General features: G+C 34.1%; 1 protein-coding gene and 1 long non-coding RNA gene across 13 annotated transcripts in view; one reads left to right on the top strand and one right to left on the bottom strand.

Annotated features, from left to right (window-relative positions):
- LOC126819101 (single-stranded DNA-binding protein 3) overlaps positions 1–12,896 on the top strand; it is an 85,810-nt gene that overhangs the window by 49,941 nt on the left and 22,973 nt on the right. The gene's annotated exons all lie outside the window — the stretch shown is intronic.
- Positions 363–10,289, bottom strand: LOC130012469 (uncharacterized). The gene is made up of 3 exons (XR_008787901.1): positions 8,489–10,289; positions 7,774–7,948; positions 363–775 (listed from the first exon to the last, which is right to left on the bottom strand). It is a non-coding gene; the product is annotated as an uncharacterized LOC130012469 (long non-coding RNA).

Here is a 12,896-nt window from a genome sequence, read left to right as displayed (position 1 = left end):
AAGACCCCCTACATGCAAGCGGATTATTGAATGAAAATTGAACCATATGTTAGTCCTGAAATGACCTAGTTTGTGTTGAGTGGATGTTATCTACCCTCTCTCTTCTCTCTCTTAAACATTAACTATGTTCATGGATATTTTGGAAGAAAATCAGGAAATTCTTGTCAAAACATTAATTACTCCTAACTTCACTCAGAATAAAGTAATTTGACTGAAATTTTTAATATATTCTTTTTACATTATTTCTTTTGAACTATTCTAGTTACAACAGGTGGCTGTTTATCTAAATCTTACATAATGCATCTTTAATGCCACTTTAAGATTATTTTCATATGTAATATGGATATTTTATTAGCAAGGATATTTTGTCATGGTGATCTGAATGATTTGGTTGTTAGGTTATTTTCTATAAGAGTGAACTTACCTTGTCATGTGTCAGTGATTCATGTACTTGTAACATATCCAATTCTTATGTTATAATAAATCTTCACATCTCTATGGTGTAAGGTAACTTATTTACTCCTTCATAACACACACGAGAAGATTTACCATTGAGTGGTTTCTCTATCTATTAACAATCCTTGTATCTCTCCCTAGTAGAACTTCTTTTCTCCATAACACACAAGGACAGATTTACTATTGAATGGAGGTTCCTCTCTCTCTCTCTCTCTCTCTCTCTCTCTCTCTAACCCTTTATCTACCTAGTAGAACTTCTTTTCTCCATCAATAATCCTTGTATCTTTCTCTAGTTGAACTTCTTCTCTAGGTTTGCCATCTGTAAAAGAAAGTAAATTAAATCGGTCTATGTTATAACTGGGCCTTTTGAGAAATGACTCGCGATAACCTAGCAACACAACCATACCATTTCCCCTTCATACCAATTTGGCATGGCTCAATCTTTTTTAAATGCCTGAGTGAGTTGATGTAGTCACGTTAGATTTATATTGTTCCCATATCAATTGCCTCAGACAGATATCCTCACAGAAAACCCGACTCCTCTCGTCTTCAACTTGTTTGATTTATCTTGAGTAACGATTGCCTGTATTTTTCCAACCACGGTTATGGTGTATCAGTGTATTTCTTCTTGAGGTTAATCTGCAATGTTTACATCCCAGTGAAAACCATTCACTAGCTTTTTGTCCGAGCTTTTGCCTCCTGATTAGATTTCTTTAATACATGCCTGGTGTTGATTCCCTTGAAAACAAATTACATTAACTGCTCCTCGGTGTTTTTTTTGTAGGAGCTTTTGTGATGATTGAAGGGTTTAGTTTAACACTTCATGAAAGAGAGGGTGAATAATCCAATTGAAATAAATGGTTCATTTATCATCTCTTTTACAATATGAGAGCCGCAATGTATCAGCAGACTCTGGCTCACTGAACTGTTGATTTGTGATCTTCTTTACAATATGGGAGCCGTTGTGGCTCAGGGAATAAGGTGCAGGCTCATAACCTAGAGAGAGAGGGGGGATGGCCGAATGGTTAGTGCATGCGCGTTGTATCATAAGGTCTGTCATTGTATCAATTAGCGTGGTTTCGATTCCCTGGTTTTAGGGTTGCCTGTCCAACCTTGTAGGTTTTTTTCCGGGTCCTCCGGTTTCCTTCCACTGCTAAACACCCCTATGCACAAGCGAAATATTGAAATAAAATTTTACCATATGTTAGTCCCAAAGTGACCAAGTTTGTGTCAAGTTTTTTTTAACCCCATTTCTCTCCTCTGTATATATTGTCGTGCACAATAAAAAAAACTTTCAATTGCTGTCTAGGCGAAATTTCCTCATAGCACACTGTATGGTGTATGCTGTCTACATTAGTCCAGTCTGTGCAGAACAGTGATAAAGTGGACTGGATGCTAACCAATCAACTAACAATCTCTCTTTACTTGTAAACAAAAACAACCCACGCATATACACAACACCTAATCTACCTTAGATCTAATAGTGAAAGACTACTGACATCTTTTATACATCAGCTGTCGTGTGCAATATTTACAGCCTTTTTACTTTATTCCAATTATATAAACCTGAATATACATGTACTGTCACTATAATCTATAGACAAATATAATAGGACTTTACCAGGGATTGAAATTACATACCATACCACAATCAATCGAATTCACTTTGACGTAAATTTCAATGATTTTCATCATGTACCACTGTATTGCTTTTCACTGTGAGAGACGGGCAGCTAAATGTTGTGAGATTGTCATCAGCCTGTTGTCTATTTCGAGAAGTAGTTCTACTCCAGTCCGAGCTCCTGAAGGGTAGGCCTATATGTGGTTTTATGAAGAAGTAATGATTTTGTTGGATGTGGTTTCATCGAAGGAGTTGAATTAACTGGAGATAGTAGACTAATATGGTGATGTTGTTATTAGATTGACTCATGTAGGTAGATAAGATCTGGCCATTATTATCAATTCATTACAACAGGCATTAAGATAAAACTTGTTGTGAGCTATAGGTTAATGTACCCCCCCCCCCCCCTCGTGTAGACTTAGTATCTTCCTGTACTTGACAATAGAGACTATCTTGTGAAAACTTGAAACCCTTATAACTTTGCTCAGAATAAAGCAATTTGACTGCAATTTTCAATATATTAATTTCTTATCTATTTTTAAACTATTATAGGAAGAATGTCCAACTCTTTATCTATTTTGAAGACTCCCCTCGTGTAAACTCAGTATTTCCCCGTCAATGTACATGACAATCCAGACTATGTTGTGAAAACTTAAAATTCTTATAACTTCGCTTTGAATAAAGTAATTTGACTCAATTTTCAACACAGTCATTTTTCATTATCTCTTTTCAAACTGTTATAACAAGAATGTCCAGCTCTTTATCTAAATCTTACATAATTCATCTTTAAGGGTCTCCAGTGTTTCGACTTAGTATCGCTGGGTAACTATGTTATATAGACTGAAAGGTCTTACAACACAGCACTACATGTTTCTATCAAAGTTACAAAAGAATGTGAAGAACAGTGGCATGTTAATGCATTTAAGCCATTGAAGGATGTTTTGGAAAGACAGAAATTTGTTTGACAAGTTTATTGATATAACATTGGTTTTTTTCGCTCTCGACTTGTCTAACCACTACAATTATTTTAGACAAACAAATAACTTACTAAAGCTGGAGATTTTTTATTTTTTCGTGTAATGGCTCTTGTACTTAATGGAGGGGATGAAGTTGGGGGAATATAACGGTAATCGAGAGATTGTTTGAAGTCTGAAATTTCCCAGACTTTGTTTTCGATAGAAATTAGAAAAATCGTTTATGACAAGAGAGGGATTGTATTGTTTTGAGTCAATAAAAATCTGTCTGAACGTCTTTCATTAAAAAAAAAACTTGATATAAAAAGAATAAGTAAGACAATAAGTAGTCTTTAACATCAAGTGTTATTTTATGTACTGGGAAGTTCTACATGGAAGAAAGATAAAAGAATGTCTAGGTCTTTACGGGTGTTTTTTATTTTAATGTTTTAAAAATATTCTATCAGTAGGATATAAACCCATGCTGCGTTGAAAATACTCTCTAGACTGCCTCAATCAGCCCGTAGTAATGCATGTATGTATAAGGGCAAAAAAGTCTGCCACAGGCCTACTGATGTTAAACACACATTTATGAGATTTAGTCTATATTGAAGTATTATTTTATAGCACATAAATCGTTATTGAAGGTTCTCTGTATTATAATACTTTCATTTTGTAAAGATTCTACTTGACTGTATTATTATTCACATTCAACATTTGTGGCTACATGCTTTCATTTTATGGTTCATTTTATAAAGGTGTTTTTTTATATTCACGTATTTGTCAGCCATAAGTCAAAGAAACAATATATTCATTTCAAGTCTGTAAGAAAACTGTCTACAATTAAATCATAGGGTAACCCTGACAACATGATTATTCTAGAATGGTAAAGACATACAATACCATAATTCATGTCAAATATATATAACGTGTCTAAAATGTGTACATGTATATTTATAATAAGTTTTTCTATACTGCATTCTATACATAAATATATGTATAAATTATAGCCGACGCTTGATTCATGTTATTTGTTATAATTATTTATCTACCTATACATGTATGTTCTATTATTAATTTGCATTTTGCTTACAACTTCATGCTATTTGTTGTAATTATTGATCTACCTGTATGTTCTATAATTAATACATTTTGTTTACAACCCTCTCCCCCTCCTTTGTCATCTCTGTCTCTACACACTGTCTCTACAAATATTACATTTTGCTTACACCCCCTCTCCCCGCCTTTATTGTCTCTGTCTCAAAAAATATTACATTTTGCTTACACCCCCTCTCCCCTCTTTTATCATCTCTTGTCTCTACAAATCCTACATTTAGCTTACACCCCCTCCCCACTCTCCTTTATCATCTCTGTCTCTACAAATATTACATTTTGCTTACCAGTACCACCCTTTCTCCCCCCTTTTCTTATCCCTGTCCCTACAAATACTACATTTTGCTTACCGACCCCCTCGCCCTCTTTTCTTATCTCTGTCTCTACAAATACTACATTTTGCTTACCGACCCCCTCCTTTATTGTCTAGATATTAAGTGTTGTAATTATTTTCTACCTGTATGTTTCTATTGATTGATATTTCTTGCCTACACCTCCTTCTTATCTTGTCATGTCTCTAGAATAATCTAGTCACACTTATATCCATAATATTATTAGTTAGTACTAGTAGACTCACGGTTCGTTTAGTCTCTTGTCTGTTTTAACCACAGTAGGACGTTAAACCCCATATCATTTCTGTTGTAAGTGAAGTGAAAACCAGCTACACTGCTTCTATCTCTACTATAGCAACACTTTAGGCATGTTACATCTAAAACCTCAAACAAATCTCTCCACTGACTGTCAAGATATGTCTTTGAACTAAACATAAACCACTGACTGTAATAAGGTTATATGCCAGATTACTTTTCTTTTTGAAGCAAGTGGAGATGGTTTTTTTTCCGTACTCTCTTTTTTTATTACTACTTCTCTTTACTCCATTTGTAATAAATATTTCAAATCTTGTGGTTAATTTGGTTAACCAAATTGAATCAGCCTTTTTTTGTGTGTTAACTCACAAGTTAACGTTATCTTTTGCGACTGCCCCTCGTATCCATTCACTTGATTTGATATTTTTAGTTTATTTCTTACAGTGTCTGGGGGTTGGATGACTGAATGGTTAGCACACGCGCGCTGTATCATACAGTCTGTCATTGAGTCAACTGGCGTGGTTTCTATTCCCTGGTTGTACGTGACAAGGAGTAGGGATGCCTGTCCAACCTCATGGGTTTTCTCCGGGTCTTCCAGTTTCCTCCCACTGCTAAAGACCCCTATGCGTAAGCAAATTATTGAAATAAAATTGAACCATATGTTAGTCCTGAAATGACCTAGTTTGTGTCGAGTGGACGTCAAACCCCATTTCTCCTCTCTATCTCTCTGTCTTACAATGTCTGTGTAGCTTGTGTCACATCCACAGGTTTGTCTGGTGGGTTTTGTCATAGAAAAATACTTTGTCTTTAACAACAGATCAATGTGTGAAATTTAAATATTACCTTGAAAGCGTTGGTTGTTAGATTGTTGTTTAGATTCATAGCCTGGTTGGTGTTGACTGGTCATTAAACTCCATTTCCGTTATTACAAATTCACAAGCGTTAAATTCACTGGTAGAAAGTCGCTGGCTTAGTTTTAAAGAAGACAACGTTACCCTTTCTACAACCAGTTTCTCCCAACTCTCTAAATGTATTATTGAAATTGGCAAGCTGTGGCCTTAAGCTTGATTTTTCTTATAAATCACACTGATTGTTGGGTCTCATTTAATGCATGTTAACTATGGCCTGACAGGATTGAAGGGTTTGGTCCACAATAGGAAATAACATGTATTGTCATTCAATTTCTTGACAGCCTTGTAGTTCAAGTTCTACTTTCTTTTTTTTATTTGAACGAGTGATTGTGTTGCGGTATTTAGATTGACAACTCAACCAGTTAATCACCATTTGATTGATAACTGAAATTTAATTCCACTTCGATCTTAAGAAAATATTTTCTATTTACAAGTTAGCCATTTTATATTTGTAGAAAGTGAAGATATAATTGAAGTTTTTGTAATAAACGCAGCTTAACATTAAAATGAATATTTAACGACTTAACAATCGTGGTATAAAAGAAAATGTGATAAACGACAACAGTGAATACTCGTAACATTCTTTTGCCACGTGATTTAAAGATAATTAGTAATAGTAATGGGTGAATTTCCTCTCCCATTAATAAACCAGGTTTAAACTTGAGTGATTATTACTATTAGACATGGCTGATTGCTCGTTTGATTGAGTGTGCTGTTGTTTGTTGGAATGAAGACATTGATTTTGAACCCAGTTAGAACCTTCAGGTATTCCCCACTTCTCCTCTTTGATTTTAAACAGATTAGAACAGTTCAGTCATATTTTGATTTAATCTAAATATGGATGAGCGAGACTTAGTTTCGAATAACCAGTACGGTGTTTGCAATTAATGCACACGTCATGTCAGCCTTCAGAAGCTAATATCTTCGCTCGGAATAGAATAATTTGAAGGAAATTTTCAAATTATTCATTTTACATTATATATTTTCGAACTATTATAGCAAGAATATGGTTAGCTCTTTATCTAAATCTTAAATAATGTATCTTTAAATTTATCTACGTACAAAAATGTTTTGACATGTTTTATTGTCCCATATACTACTGAATTTACATAAATGCATTAATTAGTCATAAATATCCAATCTTAATTTGTCATTTTTCTTACCTCAGAAAATTTAAATCAGGGTAAGAAAATGGAATGCAGTTTAGCGTTTCTTCAATGATATAGTTTGGTCAAGTAATTGATATTGCAATACATAGGTCGCAATTCTATGGAATACAATTATGACCTATAAATCGGCAGTGTTTCCACTAAGTTCCTCAGAAAAGTAAAACATTAAACGCCATTTGATTTCCAGTTACCCACAAGATGCAATACGCATCAAATCAAACAGCTTGTTTCCATTCTTCAAACCAACTCTCAGTTATCAAGAAATATTTCATTGCCAAGCCCCGCAGGCATGGAGAATTTCCCCAATTTATTGACATAACTGGTGGAAAATGAAGTACATTTTCTTTGTTTCTCAATATCAAAGGAATTTCTTTCAATGTAGAAATGTTTAGAATAGGTTTACATATATTCATGTGTTGGAATTATCTCAAGACTTAATGGATCTTAGATCTTATCAGGGGCTTGGATGGCTGAATGGTTTATTGTGTGTGCTCTAGATCAGAAGGTCTGTCATTGAGTAAAGTGATGATGTTCTGATCCCACGCTTGCACGTGACAAGGAGTAAAGTCGACTGTGTTAGTCCTGCAATGACAAGGCTTAAGTTCAGTTGACTTAACCCACTATCCCCCCTCCCCAATCTATCTCTCTCACGTGTTGAAGATTATCTAGAGACTGCTTTAGATCAGTGAAGTGATGTTGTTCTGATCCCTCGCTTGCACTTGACAAGGAGTAAAGTTGACTGTCCAACCTTGTGGGTTTCAATGGGTGCTCCAGTGTCCTCCCACTGCTATAGATACGTACAGTTTTATATAACCAATAACAGTATCCAATTTATTCATATTATTCCCTTCATGGTTGTATATAAGAATTGTATTGATATAGTATTCAATGAAAGATATCAAGCTTGATAATAAATCAAAGCTTGGTCATTACATTAAAGGAATAAGACTACTGCCTACTTACCCTTGTGTCTGCAGTATTCATTAATACCAATCAGTTCTTACTGCTTTAAAACTTCTTTCCTTCTCGACAAAAACTCTAACTATCTCTCATTATCATTATATACAAGTTGTCTGTGTTGTCAGACGAATCGCCCATTAATACATTAGTAAGGATCGTTACGCCAGCTTCTTCTCGTCTGCAAAACAGAATAATTGATAACTTATTACCAGTTTCTTAACTTGAGCCCAGGGAGAAGGTTGCTTTCTCTATTTAAAACTGTCATCAGTTTGTAAACCTATACCGAGGGAGAATGTTCTGTTCTCTACTTTAAACTATCTCCAGTTCGGAACCTAGGCCCCAGGAGAATATTCTCTTCACTGAAGTTTAAAAAAAAGGTCCTTCTTTATTTAAAACTGTCACCCGTTTGTAACCTATGCCCACGGAGAATGTTCCGTTCCCTAGGCCCACGGAGAATGTTCACTTCACTAAAAAGATCACTCAAATTAAAAAGTCCACTCCAGGAAGAATGTTTCCTTCACACAAGTTAAAAAAAACAAAACAATTGAGATGGTGTTATAAGATGCAAAACTTATATCATCCTGTTGCTATTTAATGAACATTTTAAAAGATGGTTTAATTAACTTTAAAAAAAACCCTAGATAACGGTTAATAAATCACCACTTAATTTAAAAAAAAAAAAAAAAAAAAACACCCAAAAAATTAAAACTGCTCTTACCTAGCCCAATTGAGAACATTGTTTCCAGTACTTGATGTAAATCCACAAGAGAATGTTACCCCATCGCTCTACTTTAAAAACTAAAACTTGATATAAAGCACAGCTACTTGGTGAACAATCTCATTGGTTTATTATTGAGATAATGGTGTGTCCATATCAGACTGAACACAATCAGAAAAGACAGTTAATAAAAACAAATCTTTGATGGTGTTGACAAAGCTGATTATATTTTAAGGGTCTCTTTAAGGTCTATTTCAGTCCCTATCCAATTACACCTCTCCAACTACATAATTGTCATCTTTTCTTACACTATTCATAAAAGGAAATTAAACCGCTCAAAAGAAGAACTAGGCTTCGTCAAATTTCCTCGATTATTTATCTCACAATTGAGTAAAAGCTATGGTGTAGAATTTATCGTTGCCCAGTTTTATTTCTGTAAAGAATGACGAGATGGTATTTTATATCGTGAAACTAGTATTATTATACAAGAAGATTATTTGTTGGCGACGGCGATCAACTGGTCTATAAAGCACCTGTTCTTTATCAAAGCCATATTTTATCTCCTTCTTGCTCATAACAAACTGCATTCATGTGTAGATAATTGAACCGATGTCCATTACATCAACTAATTGGCTTCTACGATATTGAATTATTTTTTTGGTATTGGATCAGTTTCATATTCAATGAGCAGTTAGATTTACTTGTAAGAGCAATGTTTAAGTGATAGAAATAAACTAAAATGGGATTTAGAGTCTTACTTTTCTTGAATATCCAACTGCTAAGGGATCTTTTACATGCACACCAATGTGTAGACTGGTTTCGTCCCATTACAATATTCACAATATCTTATGCATTATATCCTCGAATCGTTGATTACAACACGTAACTACAGATAAGAGCAATGTTTAGGTGAGCTGAACAGTAGGACATTAAACACCATTTTATTTCCAATTAGTGCAGACGAGTAAGACATTATTAGTTAAACCCCATATTATTTCATTTAGATGATTTTTAACCGGACAGTTCACAATTTTCAAAGAAATAAAACTTACATTATTACCGGACCATTGCTATAGAAATTGTGTAGTCTCCGTGAATATTTCGCTTAAAATTACTTCCTCTCAACAAAATGAGAACTTCACTTAAATCCGTCTAATAGCTGTTTTAGCCTCGACTTGTTTCCTTGGGTGTAAAATATTTAGTTGGTTGTCGGAATCTGATTAATCATGAGCACGAAACAAGCAATATCTGTAAAACGTATTATTACAGGTCTAACACTGTGTTATTGACCGCGAACGTTTTAATACTGTTCAAGTTATTCACAGCTCCAACTCAATGGAATCATGATTCCTGTTCCTCCTTTGAACGCCTGTTGAAACAAGACTACACCACCTTGATGAAGAATTAGAAACTTGATCACAGTTACTTGAATTGTGGTTGGTTAGACGTTTGTTGTCGGCGGCGGCAACAGTCTTTGATAACTCTAATCCATAATAATAGGAGATAAAATGTCTGAATCCGTGCAGCTTTATGGAACTCGGTAGAAAAGCAATTGAAACGCCTGTCATATTTTGACAAGGGCCCTAATGTAATGAAGTAATTTTCCTAAAGAATTTTCTTTTTCACAACTGTCACTGATGGATATATGTATTGAAGGAGAATGTTTTCTTTCATGTTTTCTTGATTAACCAGTCTTTTTCTTGACTGATTATATAATCCGGTTGTATTTTCTGCACGTACGGGACTCCATTATTGTAACGGCCGTCCAATTTGAAATCCTAATTCCCCATAGATATTCATATTTCACACATCTGCAAATAATCTTGAAAGTATTACTAATATTAAAAAAACAATAAAAACCTGTTTCTTAAAATCAGATTATAAAATAAGTTACCAAAGAATTGAACAGAAAATTGTCGTACATCTGTTGTACATTTATTATTTGTAATATATTGAATCTTGGTAGTGTCGAGTCCTGCAAGTAATCTTGAAAATATTGATAATAAATAAGGTTCGTAAATCTATTGAAAGTCTTATTATAATATAGTTACCAAAGAGCTGGATAGGTCCTCTGTGCATTTGTGAACTGTAATCTATTTATTGGATGTGGGTATTATAGAGTCTAACTGTGGTATATTCAGCTATAATTACCTGCCGATAAAGGTGTAATACCAGTTATTACTTCTCTGTGCCATTGATTAACGCGAGAGGAAATTAAATGAAAGCCAAACAAGCTTTTATTACTGTTGACATGAGACTGTGTTCGCGATTGAAGTGAGTTGATTATAAGGACTTGATTAAAATACATAATTCACACCGCGCTTTAGCACTGATTAGATCTCAAGAAGTACAGACAACTTAACTAGGTCTCTATCAATAAAAACTCGTCTATTAAACTTGATTTACCAGTTACTTCTCTACTTTATTAACACACATCACTTTGACTTCTATTCACAAATTCAGGTGGGTTTTTTTTAACTTTTTGTATCACGGATCAAATTGCTTTATAGCGACAGTAATTAAAAAAAAATGACTGACATGGAAACCGGAAATTAAACTTGAAAGGACTGGTGAATATTTAGAAGCGTTACTGAAATATGTGGAAAAAAAAAAATAGTTTCAAGAAATGTTTTTGTGTTTTTTAGGGGTTTCTGAAATATGTGGATCAACTGTTTGAAACTTAGTGACTTAAGAAAAAAGAAGTTATTTTGAAATAGTTTCAAGAAATATGTTTTTGAGATTTTATTTTTAGTCTTCTGGCACCAAACATGTAAACAAGGTTATTTTAGTCAAGTGAAATTACCACAAATTGAAGAAAACCAGAAAAAATCTTTCTCAATCCTAAATTTCTTTTTTGAAATCTGCCAAGAAAACAACCCGTTATTATAATGATTTGTAAGATCATTATTCTGATTGAAAACTAAAGATATTTAAAAGTAAAGGTATTATAAAGTATACCTGCTATTACATGTAGGGGCTGATTTAGTGGGGTGAGTCGTGTCGGTAGTTGAACTAACCTTTCTAGCAGAAGATTCCCTTCAGTAAACTTGCAAAATGCTTTATATAGTCGCATCCGTATCCACTAGCGGCAATATTCATCTGGACCCCTCGTCCAGTATTTTTCTTTATCCATCGGTTTGTATGTGAACACCATTTCTGTATCCACTAGTGGCAATATTCACCTAGACCCCTCTTTTCAACATTTTCTCTATTCACCAGTTTGTATGTGAACACCACCTCTGTATTCAATATTCACCAAGACCCCTCTTTTCAACAATTTCTTTATCCATGGTTAGTATGTGAACACCATCTCCATATCCACTAGCAGCAATATTCACCCACACCCCGCTTTTCAACATTTTCTCTATTTACCAGTTTGTATGTGAACTCCATCATATCCAATATTCACCAAGACCCCTCTTTTCAACAATTTCTTTATCTATGGTTAGTATGTGAACACCTTCTCCATATCTACTAGCAGCAATATTTACCCAGACCCCGCTTTTCAACATTTTCTGTATCCACCAGTTTGTATGTGAACTCCATCATATCCAATATTCACCGAGACCCCCCGTTCAACATTTTTCTCTATCCATCGGTTAGTATGTGAACACTATCTCCGTATCCACTAGCGGCAATATTCACCGAGACCCTTCTTTGAACATTTTCTCTCTCCAGTTGAAGAGGAAGTGTGGTATTTAGACGTTGTTTTAGCATATGTTAACAAACTGTTATCCTGTGATAAAACACTGTATACCACCTAGCAGGTGCCCCTTCTCTTCATACTAGATAATCACATATATACCTTAATCTTATCTCTATTATAGATTGGGATAGACACACGGAATGAAATTACTTTGCATAAATACTTCCAACACATGTTGGCTTGCTGTTGATCAAATCTAATTTCTAAACAAATTGTGGTTTCCTGTTGTTAAAATCTCATTTTTAGACAATTGGTGTTTATTAGTGGTTGAAATCTATTTTCCAGGCAAATGTTGTTAAAATTTGTTTTCTAGACAAATTGTGTCCAGCGATTGTTGAAATCTAATTTCTAAACAAATGTTGGCTAGTTGTTGTTCAAATCTAATTTCTAGACGAATGTTGCCTAGCTGTTGGTAAAATTTCTTTCCTAAAAAAAGAAAAATGGTGGCTAAATGTTATATCAATCTTGAGTACCCAATAGCATGGATTAAAAAGTGAAAAATTTGATATTTTCAACAAAAAAAATGCAAATCATACATATTAATATCCAATTGACTTGTCATATCCCAACCTCTTTTAAAACTGACATGCTTTAAGTCTATAGTATAAATATTGTCAAACGCATATTTAGTAGACATTTTACAATTTTAATGTTTTTAGTATGTTTACATTGGAGAATTGATGGTTTTCTAAAAAAAAACAA

The sequence above is a fragment of the Patella vulgata genome, chromosome 4 (assembly GCF_932274485.2).
Source record: "Patella vulgata chromosome 4, xgPatVulg1.2, whole genome shotgun sequence".
Taxonomy (NCBI): Eukaryota; Metazoa; Mollusca; class Gastropoda; family Patellidae; genus Patella; species Patella vulgata.
The sequence above is the reverse complement of the archived record's forward strand: the minus strand, read 5'-3'. Positions and strand labels throughout refer to the sequence as shown.